The sequence below is a fragment of the Lonchura striata genome, chromosome 3 (assembly GCF_046129695.1).
Source record: "Lonchura striata isolate bLonStr1 chromosome 3, bLonStr1.mat, whole genome shotgun sequence".
NCBI lineage: Eukaryota > Metazoa > Chordata > Aves > Passeriformes > Estrildidae > Lonchura > Lonchura striata.
Window position 1 is genome coordinate 46,903,252 of NC_134605.1, and position 13,944 is coordinate 46,917,195.

Here is a 13,944-nt window from a genome sequence, read left to right on the forward strand (position 1 = left end):
GAGCCTATAATAAAGATATGGTTCTTGCAGGCTTTGAGAAAGATAATGTCCTGTAAAAGACTCCAAATACCTGTATTGATTCCGTTACACATTTTTCACATTTTATATGAATTTCAATTTGCCTTTAGAAAGCCTAAAATTTTAAAAGCTTGTAGTGCATCATGCATTGACACAGCAAAACTGTGAACATTAAATACAGGTTTGAAATACTAATATATTCATATAAATACTGTATTTACCATTAAAATACTTTTTCAAAACAAGGGAGCATTTTGACGTGCGTTTCAGTAGTAACCGTGGCAGGTGAGGCGCTTTATCTTCTCTCTGTGCTTACCCCTGCATTCTGCATCCATTACAGTATTCTTTTGGGTTCAGTAGTATTCTAAAGGGAGAAAACAGACCTGCCTTAAAAGAAAAGAACAAGTTTTTCACATATTTTTCTTGTATTGGACCAATTCCTCACTCCTGTTCATTTGTGCTAAAAAGATAGCAGAGATGTGAGATGCAGCACCAATAAGCAGCCTGATGTAGGACCTGCTAAAAGTTGCTGATTGTTTGAAAAAAGCCTTACTGTACTTGAAAATGAGTTATTTTGCCCTTTGAAAGAGATTTAGAAAATGAGTACAGAAAGATATTTAGAACGCACACAACAGAAACTATTATATGTGAGTAAAATGCCTTTTCCCAAGCATATTTGTTTTGATTTTTATGCTGGTCTCCACCATGATAAAATACTCTCATGTCTAGGAAAATTAGGAATTTAATTCCCCTGTATAAAAAATCTGAATAAGAGTTGATTATTCTATTTGAATGATTGTTTTCTACTGATGTACACTCAATTGAACCCATCATTCAGTATTTTTGTTGGGTTTTTAGAGGAGAAGAGCAGAGTAGGAGGGTTTAATATTTGGAAGGGTCATGTTACTGTCCTTAAATTATCAACAGAATTTAGATGTAAAATTGCAGAAGAGGGAGTCAAAAGAAAAGTGTGATTGATGCAGACAAAAATAGTCCATGGAAAAATGTCACAAAATTATATTCATTTTACCCAAATTGTTCGCCTAAAAGGTAAAAAGAGAATCAATTTCTTAGCTTTTAGTTTTTTGCAGTTCTATAGAAAATGTAATAATCTCTCACTTCAGAGAGATCCCTGAAATCTCATTCTCTATCTGATGAGAAGTGTGTTTTAGCACATCTGACTTTATTAAGAGTTCCATGAGAGAGAAACCACTGTGCTGGGGTCACATTTTCACTTTAATCCTAACTTTCTTTTAACCAAAGACTTGACATTAAATATAATTAAAAAAATTGAAAGCCTCTTTTGAGAGGAAATATTTAAATCTGATTGAATTCAATCTATTGAAATGAGATACATCTTGAGTGGTGGAAGCCTCCCATCTCTTTTTGCTTTGAGGAAACAAAATCCAAAAAAACCACCAACCAGACAACAACAACAACAACAAATAGCCAACACACAAGCCCCTTCCCCTTCTCCCCCCCGCCCCAACAAAAACTAACCACAAAACTCAAGAACCCCAAATTTGTCAGGTTTTCTGGTTTGAGACAGTGTTTCAGTTTAAATTGTAGCAGTTTCTGGGAACTTTGTGGAACCATGAAAAAATGGTTCTGTATAAAAATCCTTTCAGGGATGCCTATTAAGGATTAATTGGGAGAAAACAGGATTCCTGAAAATTGATGATATACATTTTTGCAGTGAAGCTCCATTGGCTTTTGCATCTGTGCGGTACAGCCACTTGGCCTAGAACCCATCTTTCTTATCATTCTACCCATCAGCAATTTTTAAAAATGCAACTCTGGGATCAGATCCTCAGCCAAGCTTTGTAGCACTCTGGCCTTTGTGTTTAGGAAAAGAGAAACAAGGAATTAATAGTTGCTATTGATGGGGTGGTGGGTGTCCCTTGTTCTGCATATGCTGTTAACACAGGTTGAGTACTGTATCTTGTATTAGAGGTGTTGGCTTTGTCAGCTGCCTGCTCTCATGCAGTGGTCTTCCCTATATCCACCTTTGTTGATAATTTTGGCGTGTGGATTTTGTGTTTTGGTAGAAAATGTCTGCTAGAGTCCTGCATAAATGAAATGAGAAGGAAAATAGCACTTGAAAAATACTCTCTTGAGAACATGCCAATGCTTACAACTGTCCTTGTTAAAAAAACACTGAAAAAAAGATGTGAATTGTAAAGTCTGCTGGAAGTCAAAAAATCTATAAAATAATTGCAAATGAAGTATCTGACCAAATACCATTGTAGTGGTTGTAAGAGAATATGTATCCACTTCTTGGTGGATGGTAATGATGTGTAACAGGCTCTTTTGTTACTGTTGTTTTAAAAGTAATCTTTAAACAGCTGTGAAACTGTATTTTAAATAAGGAGTATTCAGTTTTAACTTCTTCAGTGTGTGATTATCTCTTGACTTCTCTTTTTTTTTTTTTTTTTGGTTTTTTTTTTTTTTTTTTTTGTTTTTTTTTAAAGATCTTTAGGGTTATGGCAAAATCTTTCATCAGCCGATGGTATAATGGACTACCAGTGGGATGATATACAGCTGTCTCAAACATGTTATATACTTCTCCTCTTCCATGTCCGTGGTGAGTTTGATTCTGTACATTTATATTAAATGCTTCAGAGAATGAACTGAAACCTAAGTTCAGAAAAAAACTGTATAGAACTTTTCTCTTTTTGGATGATTTTAGAGCTGTGCAAAAATTCAGATACACAACTTGAAATGTTATCTTTCATGTCAACTTGAAAGCATCTTCACCTTCATTTAGTGTGTTTAGTTCAAATTAGATTCCAACCAAATGTTCTTTTTGGTCAGATATGTACCACAAAATTCTGAAGATAGCTGTAACTGTGTTACAAATAGACTATGAAAAACAGATAAAAAATTAATTGGAGAAAATATTTGGAAATAATTTTTCAGTTTTGTTTTTTTGTGCTGCTTCTGTGTTTTGTGCCTAGAATTAATCTCATTATAGTATCTGTGAGCGCTGTTAAGTATTGTTTAATCAATAGTATTGAAAGCAAGGTTCCTCATATTATAACTGAATTATTGCTTATGTGTCTAGACATACAACAATGAAATGCAAAGCATTCATTTTTAATTTGGTTAAACACATTGACAAACCAAATTTGGGTATCAGAATGTTCCACTTACTACTCCTTAACACAGCATAAGTTGTAGCCCAGTCTCCTCTCCAAAAATCAGGTTAAGAAATTGAGGTTTAAATCTTCGCTCTCTCACTTTTGTCCTTTTTGAGGGTTCAGATATGGTTCTTATGCTTGGTTATAAATGATACTGAACTATCTGGAATAGTTGCTCAGCCACTGTTAAAATTTGCCTGTAAATCTTTGTTACCCTCAGTTTGCATCTAGTGTTTAGTTAGAAAATATATTATATGAAAGGTATCTTTCCTTTTCTCCAGAGTTCATAGAGGATGCAGAAGTAGTGACAAAAGTAAAGAGAATAGAAGAGGCAAATATTAATTTGCCTAATGCCATAAGGCATTTAGTCAAGGCTGTTCTTACTACATGCTTAATTGTTGTAATGAACTAAGATAGAAGCAATGCAGTTTGTAGAAGTGCACTTGGTAATAGAAGGATGTGTTTAAATATCCCATGTAAGTGGATAGAGATGTTCACCAGCAAAACTGGTTACTATTATTTTTGGTGAAAATGAGTGTTTACACTGAGAAGGGACAGCCATGTAGCACATTTTCTCTGTTACCAGTTTCAGCTGACTTTGCATTTCAAATTTTCCACCTCATAGGTAGTAACCATACTCTGAAACCAGGAAGCCAGTTAAATAGCAAAAAAAGCATCACCTTGCTTGTTTCCACCTGCAAATTTTGAGAGGACAAACCTGATATTTTTTGATGGGTTATCCAGCACCTGTTGGTCTGTGAAGAATTGCCCTGAGTATTTATTGAGTTCCACATTGCTCTCTAACCAAGCTTTGTATTTGTCAAATTAGCAGATTTGACCTTTTTCTTTTTTCTTATTAGCAATGTGCCATACATTTCTTAGCCTGTTTATAAATCCTGGGTGAGCACTGATTCATCATGAAATCAGGGCTTTGTGACAAGTCTCATGGAAGAACAAACTTCTTTAAACAGAGAAAACTGTCTATCCCATATGTGTAAATACTGCAGGATTATGTCTCCTTTTGCAGATGTCTTCTCCACTACATTTTCCTGCCATTTTACTGCTGTGTCCATCAGCAGGAGAATAAAATCCATTCTAATCCGCAGTGTTTTCCTTGAGACCAGACTTAAAAAAAAAAAAAAAAAAAAAAGGTTTGATGACATCTTCAGTTGTTTAAGAAATATCATTATACATTTTCCTGACAACTTAAAAAACACTGCTTTGGCATTCTTGTTAGAACTGTTCTTTGCAGAACAAATCTTCAAGCAAAGAAAATGTACCTTGTGTAGGAGTGTCCTCATCCTCCTCTCACTTCTGTATCCACTCAAGGCTTGCACAGGCTCTCAAATGGCCAGCAAGTTCTTCCACTGCTTCTTTCTAACCAGAAGAAAGCTAAGGTGGGCATCAGGAAATAAACTGAATGCCATCACACAGGATGTGAAACGTAGAGGATTTTCTACCCTTACCACAGTAGCTTGCAGAATGCTATCTAGATTTTCATCAAATTCAAACCCTGCAAGAGAGAAAGCAATTTTCAAGCAGTAGTATGTATTTAAAATCTGTAAAATAATAATGATAACAATATTTCTAGTTTTTTCCCATATCCTATGCCCCATTAGATAGACCAGGGAAACCTATTACAGGTGTCCTATTACAATTAAGTCAGGCTTTTAGAGGGCACAGTGGGATTTGAGAACTTGTGTGGAAAGGAAATAGAATCTCTTTCAAAGGAAGAAGTATTTTAAATTCAAACTTGTATATCGGCCTGTGGTAGAGTGCCTTCTGATCTTCATTCTGCTTTAGACCAACTGATATCAAATTCGATAGGATTTTTTTGGGTTGCTGGAAAACACTGAGATTTAAAAAAATCCTGATGAACCAAACCCCAAACAACAAAATCCAAATGAAAGCCAAACAACAGTAAAAGTGTAAATCTTATTTTTCTGCTATATATTGAGAAAATTCATATGGTATTTTAATTTTGAAAGGATTTTTTTTTTAGGATGTTCAATATGCAAAGTCAGCACTGGATGAAAAAGAAGCTGTAGAGAACAGAAGCTGGGTGCTATTTGGGAGATGCTTATGGTAATTGAAAAGAGAATGTATAAAACATTAAAGGTCAGGACATCTACAAAAAGTGTTTCAGGCCATCTGTGAAATTATAAAAATGACAAAGGATTTTTTAATATAGAATTGCCTTCATTTACTTGGAAGACTGAATAATTCTAGAACTCGCAATTAAAAAAAACATAGCAGGTATTGCTATATTTACCACCTGTATTTTCTAAGTGTTATATTTTATAGATAACCACTTGAAGAAACAATATCAGCTGCTGCTAAGTAAGATTACTATTCTATTTCATAACAAAAAAAAAAGAAAAAAAAAAAAGAGGGAATAGAAAAAAAAAGGCAATGAGAAGAAAACATGGAAAAATCTAGCCCTGTATCTCCATTTCTCAACCCAAATCAATCTGCCAAAAATCATGTACTGAAACCTCCTGTATCATCACTGAGCAATGGAAACTTGCATTTTGTCTGGTTCTGCTTCTAAACTCTTGTTTCAGCTTCTCTGTGCTGGAGACTCCTCAGAGTTTACAAATGGTGTTGTAACTAAAGTGCTCAATTTTAACTGTGAAACATCATTAATAAGTATTAAAACCAGTTTTTGTTATTTCTATTGCTTTCTGCCTATTTTGGCAATATTCAGGGTTCTCTAGACTGCCATTGATTTTGCTTAGAGCATTGCTCCATCAGAGTTCACACAGGTAGAGTCAGTGAACCTGGGTCCATCAGTGCCACCTGCTAGTCTGGCTGTCCAAACTTGTCACGAGCCTTGTTTGGATGACAGACTAAATCGCATGGCAGGTACACTGAAAAAATCAAAATGAAGCATGTATTATTTATTAAAGTAATACCAATCCTGCTGAGATATCTCCTGAACTAATAGAAACAAAGAAATAATGCTAACATTTATCTTTAAACCTTCTGGTTTGGGTGAATTTAAACTCATGTTGCTTCAGTACATTCAAAGTAAGAACTCCCCCTTGCCCTTGTTTCCTTAAAGCTTTATGAATTTAATTTAATTTTCAAACTGATGTTGTGATACTGAAGGACTGCACTGTGTCAAGAGTCTTGAATAAATTATGTCATAGAAGCTCTGAAAGCTACTGAGAAAGTGGCCTCAAGGTTAGGTGCTGGTTAAAGAAAGGCCTGATAACTGAAGAGGCATTGCTGCTGATGTGCTTTGTTCAAATGATTTTCCATTAGTAGGGAGTCTTGATTAATGACTCTCTATCACTATGTCCTGCAAACGTGCTAGTCAATGAATCAATCTGTCAATTTATTTTCTCTTAAAGAACGTCCTTCTAATGTGGGTGTGACAGGAACTGGTTTTAAATGAACTGCTGCAAGCAATTGCTTTATCTGAATGGAGAAAATATTTTCACTTTCTAAAGTTTTGAATTCCTGCATAATTTTCTTCTGAATTCATGAATTATTTGTACTAATAATAAGTTACTACTTCTGTGACATTTTTGCATTTAAAAAATATTGTGATGTGAGTTTTTAAAACTGCTTGGAATCAGAAGAGATTCTGTGGTAATCTTACTGTTGTGTTTAAATTCTATAATCTTTTAACTGCAGCAGACTCTTAAAGAAAAACTTGGATCTAAAACATGAGCAAGCTTGCTTGAAAATATATTAATGTATTAATATTTAATTTTTGTATTTTCAACTGTGCTACTGTAAAAAAACAACAGCAGCCACTTTCTGCAGAAAACTAAGAGCTTGCCAGTTTTGTTAGAGTAAAAAAAAGCCACAAGCAAACACTAGTAAGTGGATTTTTTTTTATTAGAATATTAATCTAGTTTGTTGTGGGTTTTTTTCTCATTAAAAATAATATAAGAATATAATGAGTGCTTAAGATCTATTTGGGTTTGTATTTGGGTTTTTTTTTTTAATAGTCTTGCTATGAAGGTAAAGTTTCTAACAGATTACCAATCTCCCCTATCAAACACATTATCAGTTTGATAGGGGAGGGAGGATCCTGGAAAGCTAGAAGTGTTTAAATGGTGTGTGAACAGAGCTGTATTGGTGATGAAGTGCTTGTGGTGCTCAAGCTGCACTGCCTCCTCTCCTCCAAATTAAACCTTGTGGAACTGCATGAAATTGGTGCAGCTAACTTAGTCAGATACCATTTGGAAGGGAGAGACAACTTATTTTAGACAATCAGTAACTGAGTTCACTGGTTTGTGTCTCACACTGGCACACTCACAGCACTGAAATCCGTGTCCAGGTGATCTACCAACATCACTTTTGTCCCAGTCTGGAGGCCAGGAGATGCCAGGAGCTGACTCACCACTTCTCTGGGGTTCTTCTTGGTGGCAACAGATGAGTTCTAGGGATTCACCAAAGAATTTTGCTTACTTCAGCCTCTGTAAGTGCTGGGTAAATCTGCTGCTGGATGTTCTTTCCTGTTTGTGAGGGTGGCTGGCTGGCAGAAGACACGTGGCATGTTGTGTCACCTCTCCTGCCTGCTTGCACTCCTGACTTGCGCAGCAGCCAGGTTTGCAGCGTAATCAATTACACAGTTTTAATTTGGGATACCTGGCTTGAGAAGATATGGTAAATGATTACTAGAAGAGTTCAGGACCTAGCAATTACCTAGGATTAATCACCCAAAAATATGTCTAGAAAGTGGAACTTGTTTCTTCTAAAGATAAACTAAATGCACATATCTCCTATATGCTGTACACTGACTGTTGGAATTGGGTAGTGCTTCCAATATCCCTGAGAAACCTGAGTTTGATAACTTCGAGGTTTGTCACAGAAGTGATTCAATAGGGACTTCTAGGAAAAAAAAAGTATGCTGCTTAAAGTAATCAGTATTTTTTTTTCTTTGTTCTTTTTTATATATAGCAGGTAGGGTTCCTTTCTGAAGTTTTGTTATTTTGAAGCTTTATGCTATATAAATATAGATGCTGGGAATAGTTTTTTATATAGGCATAATTCTGAAATAAATAATATGATAATGAGATATTTAAAAACTATTTGTCCAGGACAATTGCCCACCTGGATGAGGGTAAATGTGGCTTCTGCCCTTGCCAGGGTTCCTGCCCATCCCTTCCACACCTGGTCCCTACTCATGTGACATGAACCCACCTTGGCACCTTGCATAGGACGTGAGGTTTTTGTTGGCTTAAACCTCAAGAGTGCAAACATCTTCCCAGCTAGAGACACTGCCATCAGCTATGCCAGCACTCCCCCTAATTTACTGTCAGTTGTTGCTTCTTGTGCAATCAGCAAGCCAACAATGAAGCTATTGAAAAATATAGGCTGCTAAAATTTGCCTTTACAGTGAGGTAAGATTTGATTTTTTGTTTTATTTTAATTATTGTCAATATATCAATGTTGTTGTATAGTTTACTTAATATCAGAGAATAGTTATAAGTATGTGTACCCAAATTAAGCACAATATCTTAAGACTTATGTGAAAAGTGCCTTTGCAAAGCACAATGTGGAAAACAGGTAAGAATCATTGCAGTTCTTTGATTTTCCAATTGATCAAAAGCATATGGTGTCTAAATCTCCTCTAACTGATTATTCCTGTAGCCTGCATCAGCAACAGCAAAAATGGTGGAAAGAGGAAACTGATAGAGAAGATAGAGCTTCTGATAAGCAATTTATATTTTTCAGCTCAGGGAAACAAAATCTAGGCATTCAAAAACTAATTAAGTGCTTGAGAAGGGGAGGAATAAGATTCATAAGTTTAATTCATGTTGCTACAACAGGCATCCACAGTTCAATTTTACATTCATTGCTTTGAGATGAGGTTTGTATTAAATCTGAGCAGATTTATTCAGAAATTTATGTAAGGCTTGGTTTTTTTTTTTTTTTCTTTTTTCTTTTATTGTTGTCAAATAATTTTCACCATCTAGATATTGGCAATTTTTTAGCTTGGATAGAACTATCTAAATGAGATCAAAACTATATAATTGCAGTTTTTCACAAATATATATTTTCTGATAGAATTACTAATGGTTTTAGATTAGATAATAAGCATTTCTCCTGGGAAAGTTTAATTTTTCTGCTACATTATTTGTTTAAGTGAGGCACTAAATAGATTTAGTATCAAAAGTAATTCTTTTCCATGCTAATATGAAAACAATTTAGATACTTCAGTATACTGATTTTAAATACTTGGTAGCAATGTATTGGTGAGACATGATATTCATTATTCTAAGAATTAACATATGCTGTTATATCTTAATTTAATTTCCTCTATGTATTTTTTGGTATGCTGTGTGTGTATATAGATAAATCTGCACATACATAAGAAGAGGAAACAATAGTTTAAATTATACAGCGGTAGTTTAAAAACAAGTTGTTTGGTGGGGGGAAAAAAGGAGAAGAGCAAACTTGGAAAATAACCTTTGATTTAAAATGATGTTCACTTTTCTTTTAATTGCTCACTTTATCTGAAATCTGAAGCCATTACTGTGTATCTCTTATTACTCAGTTCTTTATAAGAAAGATTGGATTCACCTAGTGTTTCTAAGTTGTCCATGGAGAGAGGCAGGCAACTTCAGAAGGCAATTCTTGTCTTAGATACTTATCATAGAAAGGGATATATTACCCTCTGGTTACCCAGAGGGTAATAACCCTCTGGGTAACTGTCTGTACATGCAATATTGTTATTTCCTATTTTAAAACGCAAGGGCAAGATAAGCCTCAAGAACACAATGCTTCCTATAGTTCATTTTATTTTGTTGGAGCTGCAGTAATTGCATCTTTGGAGCAACCACACTTTTTCAAATGGATTGTACCTTTTAGGTACACAAGAGGTGTCTCAAAATGATAGGAACTCAATGGTTTGACATTCACAGAAATGACACACTTTCCATTTTGCATTCTACCTGATGCATTTTTGATATATAAACACAATGTTTACTTTATTAAACCAAGGAGTTTTTTTAAATAAATAAGAAAAATCATGAGAAGCAAGACTTTTTAAACCATTTCTACTTGTTACTGGAAAATGTTTACTCATATGTAGTCGACAGTCTTCATTTCCTCTGCTCAGTGAAGTGGATGTTTTGGTGCTCTGTTAAATAGTCTCTGTTTCAGCAGAGCAATGTGGGCATTTTAGTGGTGCGGAAATTATTTCCCATTGGAGAATATATATAGCTCTTTTCGAGACTTAAAACTTACAGCCCAAGGCTCACCTTCAGCCAAGTGAAGTTAATGGCCTGACTCCATTATACAAGACTTTCTTGTGTAGTTCTAATTAATCAATGCCATGCTTTAAAACTGAAACCTTTTGAGTGAGTGATAACACTATGGTTTGGTTTAACTATTTGTATTAATAAAACAAACTGTGTCAATTCGGGTTATCAACCATCTGGTATTATAACCTATTTATAATAATTTCAATTATATAGTCTCTTATTGTGTTAATTCTTCCTCTAAGATGTTCTGTTGCTTGGTTCTGGTGAGCAGCTGCTATGTCCCCTCCTCCCAGTGGCTTTGCTTCAAATGCTTGGAAAAAAATTATTCCGCTTAGAAATAGGTAACACCACAAGTATTTAAAATATCTCACGGTCCACCTTTTCCTGAATGAAAGATTGTTGACATTTTGTCTTTGCAACATTAAAAAAAGAGGAAACCATTTTTTATGTTAGCGAAAAATTTTTATTTCTTTATGTGCTGCCCAGCTACATAGCTATGAAGGCTGAAGTCTTTTGAGAAGAGAGGATTTGTGGGTGTGTTATTGTACTTAGGGGAGAGGAAGTGAAGGACCTGCCTCGAAGTGATAAATCCTGTGAGAATTGAGGCATCAAACTTTCCAACAACAGCTCGAAGCAACACATTAGCATCTACAGCAGGTGATGGCAATGATTCTGAAAAGCTCAGATTAAGTGAATTCAGGTGTTGGTGTTAAAAAATCTGGTCTCTAAAGAATAGATCTCATTACTATGGAAAGTTCTTGCCAAAAGAGATTTGAAGGTAATTTAAGTGCAAGTCAGCTTTATGTTGACTCCAAGTAAGGCCATAAAATAATAGTGTGTAGGATTTAGTTCTGAATGTGAGTCAGCTGTGGAGCAGGAATACTCACAGGATTTCTTTTGTTTGGAAAATGCACTTGAGCAGATTCAAGCACAATTTCACCATATTTGTTAGTCCTAATACAAATTTTTAAAAGCAGAAGAACTTGAGGCTAGGGAGACATGATTCAAAAGGGGTGACTTTATTTTGGTGTTTAGGATGGACAGGGGGACTGCACATGGGGTGACATCATCCAGTGCTCCCAGGCTTTTGTGGCTGACACAGGTGGAAGAAAGAATGTTCATGTAACTGTAGGGCTGTATGCATCCTCTGCTATTACATATATGTCTGTGATCCTGAGCTGTTTATAAGATTCAGTTGTTCATGAGGAGTCATTGTCATTTCAGAGGGTAAAGAATGCTGTTATATTACCATCAATTCATTGAGTATTATGAGACTGCTCACATTGACTTCCCTCTCTATTTGGTTAAAGAAAGCTATGAACCTTGCTTGTAAACTGTTCTATGAAGTTGCTTTTAAACCACATTTCTGTGAGCCATATAATTGTTTACAGAGTTTTATTATGTTTGACTTCTCATTTTTGCTCCTAGTGTTCATTTTGGACTGAATTCATGATTGTACAGTGTGTGATTACTTATAAGCTCCTAAATGTTTGAAGGACTAAATAAATGTCTTTTATTTTTTCTCTCCTTTTCCTCTCCCTTTACTTAAAGTTGTCCTGTATGAGAAGAAAGTCAGACACCAATGTTCATGTGCAAATTTGTCATTATCTTGTTTTTCTGCTGTAAAGAATGCTTTAGTTCGAATGTGTTGATACAACACACTTAAAAAACTGCTTGTACTTGGTCTGGACTAAATTATTGGAATAATTTATAATTTCTCAGACTTGATGAATTATAGAGCTATAGTATTTTTTGAAAATTCTCTAATTTACACTTAAGGTTTCATTTTCCTCATGTGGTAGGTGAAAACTGAACTAAGTGAAGAAATGTTTTTGTGTTTGACCAATCCAGGCAGGAGCAGCATTGGATCCTCAGACTTGAGAAGAGCTCATTCCACGCTGCAGCTGAATGTGCTCCCCATTTCCCTCCTCCCTTGTCTGAGCCCCAGGCAGCACAGAGATCACTAACTCCCAGCAACATTTTGCCCATCTCAACCCACTTTTTGGAACTGTGAGTTTCCAGGAAGTTTTTGAAAACTGAGGTTCTTCTAAGTTTCCCACATCCATGTTAATTTTTTTTGCAGTGTCCCAAAATAATGTTAAATTCTGTGAATGCTTTTTTCACCACAGTAACTAATCCACTGTATTTTTCAATTAAATTAACTGTAAAACTATGTTGTTTTTCCCAGAGAGGGGTGTTGCGCTGTGTCAGTTAAAAAACAATGAACCATCACATTTACCCCCACCCATTTTGGATTGGTGGGGATTCCAGTGTAATGAAACCATTCTTCATGATTAACTGATACAGTGTGAATTTTTGTGCCACCCAGATCATGTGAAGAATTGTTCTAAACATAAGAAATAATAAGAAGAACTTCAAAGTGCCTCTATTTTGCTAAAGGAATGTTGCTTCCAAATATGTGAGCACCTCTCTGTTGGCTGTAACCCACTTCATTTCAGAGATCATACTCCCCAGACTCCACTGAGAGGATCGTAGTTCATGTGCTTGATAGGAGAAGGCTGTCATTGTTTCAGAGGGTCTCAAGGTGCAGGAAAATTGAAGGAAGAGGCATCTGAGGAAACAAAAAGCAAAGATAAAACAAGGCTAGCCATTGTGAAATGGTAGCTGTCCAGTTAAAGCTGACATTGAGGTTCCAAAGGCAAGCCCCATGTCACAGCATCATTTTATGACTTCAGGACTTGTAGCTGTCCACAGATGAGAAAAATGAAGTTAAGAAGATTATTTAAAAGATAAAGAGGATGACTTTTTCTAGAAGTTATTTCATTTTTGTGATATTCTCAGAAAGTTTGCCAGAGCTCTTTTGTAGTGTCTTAAAAGTTTAGCGGATCCCTGAGATCTGGGGAAAACAAAAGTCTCACTGGGATGAGTGATAAACTAGAATTATGTCTACATGTCTGTGTATGTCTTCGGTAGAGTTGTGGAGCTTGCTCTCAATTTATGGAGCATACAGACACCTTAAAATACATAATCTGGGAAAAGAATAGGTGAGATTAATTTTAAACATCTGTTACACAGTAGAAAAAACATGCAAATCAGTTTAGTAGCTAGTTTGTGTGCTCTTGTGCATACTGGAAATATAAATAGAGCAGAAATCAGGAATAATGGGAGGAGGGGGGTGTGCTTCTTTGGAAATCTCTTTCTTAGAAAGTAGGTCAAGCAGATTCTTTCACTGTGATGTTTTGTTTATGAGGTAAAGGACAAAATGAAAATAATTTACTAGCAATGCTTGAGAGCTATCACCATCTACTCCTTGATGGAGTGCAGATAACAATAAGTGAGTGGTGTGTAAGGGTACAAGTTAAATTAGCAGTATTAATTAGCTGTCTGAGCTCTCTGTTTTTTTTCCTGCCGTATTTTCTAGACACATCTTGTGGGTCATACAAAATACAAACAAAGTTGACTCTACTGTATATGTATTTCTTTATCTCTGGTTTATAACTACTTGTTCAAATGTGCAAACTGCTCTGATTAATGCTCTCTTTGGTTAATCTGGTGTAGAGTGATGGTAGTTGTCTCAAATTCTTTGTCTTCACCATGGA

At 35.4% G+C, this 13,944-nt stretch overlaps 1 protein-coding gene across 9 annotated transcripts in view; it reads left to right on the top strand.

Annotated features, from left to right (window-relative positions):
* Positions 1-13,944, top strand: part of CHRM3 (cholinergic receptor muscarinic 3) — a 264,440-nt gene that overhangs the window by 75,143 nt on the left and 175,353 nt on the right. For 7 of the 9 annotated variants that reach the window (XR_013339714.1, XR_013339715.1, XM_021527062.2 and 4 more), the window contains exon 2: positions 2,490-2,602. The exons of 1 other annotated variant lie outside the window; for it this stretch is intronic. The gene's annotated coding sequence lies outside the window, so the exon portion shown is untranslated. Of the gene's footprint in view, positions 1-2,489; positions 2,603-12,379; positions 12,395-13,944 lie in introns of those variants that run through there. One more of the 9 variants, XM_077782122.1, reaches the window with a different exon arrangement.